Here is a 5,463-nt window from a genome sequence, read left to right as displayed (position 1 = left end):
ATATAGCTTTAATTCTTTCAGAACACATTTCCTAGATGTTTCACAGCTGGATGTGATGGTATTTCCACATTTAGTTTTTTGAGGAAATGCCACACTGCTTTCCCAGTGTTCCGCTGTTTTCCCTTCCCACACCAATGCCGGCGGCCGCCTTTAACCTGGCAGCTCACTGACGTTCTTTGATTTTCACGTACTTGATGGTAGTCATTCTGGTTGGAAGCAGATGGAGCCCAGCTTTGTTTTGATTTGACCGTGGCTAATAGCGGAAGACATTTATTTTTTCCATTTACTCATTGGCCATCTATTTTTTATTAAAAATTATCTGTCCTATAGGTTCATTTTAGATTGGATGACTCCTTTTTCAGAGGTTGACTATGCTCATCTATTAACTCTCTGTAAGAATAGTAACTAATACTTTGTTCTATTCTATAGATGGTCTCTTTGGTAGGCTAATTGTTTCCTTTTCTTCACAGAAGGCTTTTCTTTAATGTTAATTATTTATTTACTTATTTATTTGTTACAGGGCATTGCTATGCAGCTCGGCTTCTTGGTGATCCTTCTAGCTCAGCCTCCCCAGGGCTGCGATTACAGGTGTGCACCACCACGCCCAGTTTCGGTGGTCCGCACAGGGTGCTGGGACCGGCAGGGCCTGCGGTGTAGGGGATCCACCCAGGTCCTTGCGCCTGTCAGGCAGGTGCTTATGCCACCGAGCTATCTCTACAGCCCCATTTGCAAGTCTTTCTTAAAAAAAAAATATTTCGTGTGTTAGTAGAGTCCTGTTGAGAAAGCCCTTGTGTGGCTTTCTGAACACTTATGAATTTAAGTGTTTCTCCTCATGTTATCTTCCAGCAGAGTCATTTATTTTATATCTAGTTCTTTGATCCGTTTTGATTTGACGTCAATGCAGGGTGAACCACAGGGATCTAGGTTCCCTTTTCTGTATGTGGATACTTAGTTTTCCCACCAGCTTTTCTTGAAAGCGGATGAGAATGAATGTCTTTCTTCCAAGGTATGTTTTTGGTCCTTTATAAAAAAAGATGGTTGCAAATTCTGTATCTTCTGCTGTAGTCGATACATCATTTTTTTTTCCCTTGTGTTAGCACCATGCTTTGTTATAGAAGATTTGTAGTGTGACTTAGGGGTGGTGTCTCTAGAATTGCCTTTGTTGCTCAAGATTACTTTGGTTTATGTTATTTTTTTTTCTGATTCAGTATAAACTCAGGAATAATTTGTCCTAGTTTTATAAAGAATATTGTTGGGGGCCAACCTGATAGCTAAAGCACCCTATTAGGCAGAGCGCAGCAGCCGGGTTCAATCCCCTGCGTGCCATGCTGACCCACCCCAGGGACATGCTGAGAAGCTGAGTGAGACTGGACGTGGGGGCACACGGCTGTAATCCCAGCATTTGAGAGGCTGAAAAGAGGATAATCAGTATGAGTTTGATCTATGTAGTGAGACCCTGTAGACCCTATCCTAAATACAGAAAGAATGAAAAAAAGAATATTGTTATTTTAATAGTAAATTCATTAAATGTACAGGACACTTTGGTAATGTGACCATTTTAATAGTACCAGCTGTATTGATCCATGCACAACGGAGATCTTTGCATTTTATAATAACTTCGTGAGTTTCTTCACTTTTCTACGAAGGAATTTCTTCAATTTTCTTTTATGTTCTCTGTAGAAGTTTTTTCCTTCTTTGTTGAGATTCATGCTTTCATATTTTTTTAGGCAATTATTTCAGCTTTTCCTCATTCAATATTATGTTGACATGGATGATTTTTATCAGTTGGATGTAGTTCCTTCTTCAAGTCTTTTTACTAGGATGTTCAGTGTGAAAGAGTGTTGGATATTGTGAAGGATTTCTTCCCAATCTATTGACATGATTATGTGATGTTGATCCTTGATTCTATCTCTGTGTTGTATTATATCTATTGTTTCATGTGTAATGAACCATCCTCACATAACTGAAATGAAATAATGTTGGCAATTGCTCGTGATCCTTTTAATGAATTGTTTTCTTTTTGTAACAATCTTATGGATAATTTGGACGTGTCCACTCACACATATCCTTCTGGCAGGTTTCAGCCTCTGGCTTCCAGAACAGACACCTGCTTTACTCTTTGCAGCCAATTCTACCTCATTCTTCTCTGTTTCTGGTACTTCTGTTTCCCAGCTTTGAAGCTGCTTACTGTCGTGCACTCTGGTAGTGATTTCGGCTGCTGGGGTAAGACAGCACAGTCCCAGCTAATGTACTCTGCCCATGGACTTGGCAGTCTCAGCTCTCCTAGACCTTTGAGTGTCCCTTGGCATGCTGGTTCCTCCCTAGCTGGTTCCAGGGGATAATAGCTTGAGCAAGACCTCTTAGCACATCTATTCGTCCTCAGTATTCGCAAATGTAGCTCTGCTGGAATGTCCTGGTTGTCTTTCTGCCCCTAGCTCCCATGGTGCCTGGCTTGGCAAGGATGGTGCCTTCTGTCTCTGCCCACCCAACTGCCCTCCCTCAATGTTTACCATTTCTAGTCTGCCATTGCCCAGAGTCTTTGACTCACAGTCCCTGCAATAGCCAGGATGAGGGCAGTTTCTGTTTAGAATCTTCTCCCTGCTGCCCATATGCCCTGGAGGCAGAATGACTAACCCTGGCTGTTTACTGAGACCGCTGTTGGCTATCCTGGGCACCAAGTGGCAGCTGCTCCATCAGTTTCTTTCAAGGAATGACTGCCTGTCTCCCACAATACAGGCTCTGCAGTCTTGCATTGCAAGAAGTACTTAGAAGGAATGATAGCTGACCTTGGCCTCTGAATTTCACCAGTTCATTATCTTGCTTAAGCTGTACTTTGGTGGTTGTTTTCCCCACCCCTACTTGGAGCTGCATATCTGCTGACTTGACTGAATTTCTTAGAGAAACGATGAGTGCTGCTATCTCTCAATCCACTATTATGGATTCTATGTGTTGTGGCTTATAGATAGATGTCCCCCTAAAGCCTTAATGTGGCACCACTGCTTCAGAGGTGCCTGGGTCTAGAGTGTGGTGCTGGAATTAACAGTATGATTCTGGGTTTAAGAGTGCCCTATCCAGCTTATGTCCTGAAAGGCAGGCGCCCTGAAAGGGATAAAACAAGGGTGGGCTACTGCTCCACTGCTTTCTACTGCCTTTCTCCTGCTCTGCTTTCCCATGGAATGTTGCTCCCCCGTGCTGCCACCCTGCCATGCTGCCCTGCCCCAAAGCCAGTCAACCATGAACTGAGACCTCCATAAAAGATGAGCTGAAGCCATCCTTTCCTGTTTCAACTTTGAGTGCTTTGGCTTTTGTCTCAGCAACAAGAAAAGTAACAAAAGCACTATGACATCTCATTCTCTAACTTAACTACTATTTATTTCTCTCTTTTACATTTTCTTATTTGAAGCCCAACAGGGATTGTAGCTATTCGATAGTCACAGGTGGTGTGAGCACCTGTCATGGTACCAACTTTTAAGCACTGTAAATGCTTACCTGAGTTGGAGGATTAGTTTAAAGTATTGTCCACTACTATGCTGATTAATTTTAGACTAGCTTTTTTATATATGGTCTGGATATAGACAGTTCTAACAACTCTTGAGGTACCATTTGATTCATGGCTACTATAACTTGTTACTAAAATAAAGGCTGAGAGTCCAGGCAATGTGCCCCAGGGCAGAGTGTGAAGACAGGAGTGTGAAGCTGAAGTGGAGACCCCAGAAGGCACGGCTCATTTGAGGAAAGATGCAAGAAATGAGCAAGGCCACCCAAAGAAAGAAGCCTTTTGAGGTACATCCTTGAGAAGCACCGTAGGGGCATCCAAAGCACACATTGTGTCACAGATTGCCTCAGGTGCTGGAGACAGAAATACAGGACTGAGTATCTGCCTTGCTATACTTTGTACTTGCTTTCACCTCTGTACTTTCTGTTTCCATGTTTCACACCCATTGGAATGGGGATATTGTGCCATTGTAGTTTGTTGGAAGTGTTTAGCTTTCTTTTTACTTACAAAAGGTCTCCAACCCGAGAGTTTGCCTTAAAACACCAAGAAGATTTGGACCTGGACTTTCATAAGTGCTGAAACTGGTAAAACTTTGATAACTCTTAGAGATGGACTAAATGTCTTATTGTTATGGTTTGTATTTAGTTGTCCCCCCAAAGCTTAATGCAGTAGTACGGCAGGTTCTAGAGTCTGTGATTAATTCATGATCCAAGGCTGGGATTATGAGTCTGAGTACTGCTGGGATTAAGGTTGTGAGTGCTACACTCAGCCTGGGGCCAATAGCATGAAGGCAATATAAGGAAAGGAGAGGCTTGCCTCTGCCATTGCTGTTGTTATTCCTTCCTTGTGCTCTTGTTGTTTTTGCTGTTTTCCACCAACATGAACTGCTGTCCTCTGCCATGTGTCACTCTGCCTTGGACTCTGCTGAGTAGGAACTGAAACTGTGATCTAAATAAACCTTTCCTTCTTTCGTTTTGGTTGTCAGGTATTTTGTCCTAGCAATGACAGAAGAGTAATGAAGACTCTTATGCATGAAGGGATTTGCATGAGTTTTTGGGCTCAAGGGGCAGAATAATATGGCTTGTATAAACTTGTACCTTCAAACTCTTTTTCACTGATAGATGTTGCTTTGAGGAGGATAGTCCTGGGGCATATAATCCTTGGAATACATTATGTGGTGCTGGTGTTAAGACTGTGTGATTACTATATTAGTCCACTAATTGGTTAATCATAGCTCTGGTGTGGATGGTAGAAAGGTCCAGCCTGGTACAGGTGGCACCACTGAAAAGGAAAAAGATGTAAAGGAGAAGCCTGACTGCATGGATATTCTTGTGCTGACACTGTTTTCTGTCGCCTGCCTGCCTACCATGAGCGGTTTCTCTTCTGCAATGCACCTATGCCTTACCACAGAGCTTTGAAGCCAGTCACGTATGAAGTGAAAACTCTACAGTAAGCTACAACAAGCCCTTCTTCTTTTTTTCCATAATTTTATTGAGAAACAAATAGTAATAAGACAGTTTCAAACCAAATTGGTAGGACAGTTTCAATAATTAACACAATGCATACATTCTTCCTAGTGGTTAATTGCTGGACAAGATGCGGACATGATATCCTATTTACAAACACCATTAGAACAAATCCCTCTATTCATTAAAAGACTGTAACTATATATTTATCCTAACCACTTTGAATACACAGATACCAAATGGACATTCATTTGTATACCCTTTATTTGTTGAGTTCCGTTATTTGAATATTATAGGTGTGTAAACTCAGAAAAATATTCTAAAAGAGTTCAGAGGTCCATAATAGTATTGTGTCTTCCATTTCACTGGCAATGTCAGAAATTGTTGATCTGAGTCCCCTACAGCTCAACATAACACCATGGCTTTATTTCTTATATTTTGTTTTTATACATTCTGCTGGATGGTTAAGACCAAGGTAAAGCAGGACTTACGCAACAAGAG

The sequence above is a fragment of the Octodon degus genome, unplaced genomic scaffold (assembly GCF_000260255.1).
Source record: "Octodon degus isolate 3935 unplaced genomic scaffold, OctDeg1.0 scaffold00066, whole genome shotgun sequence".
NCBI classification, from domain to species: domain Eukaryota; kingdom Metazoa; phylum Chordata; class Mammalia; order Rodentia; family Octodontidae; genus Octodon; species Octodon degus.
The sequence above is the reverse complement of the archived record's forward strand: the minus strand, read 5'-3'. Positions refer to the sequence as shown.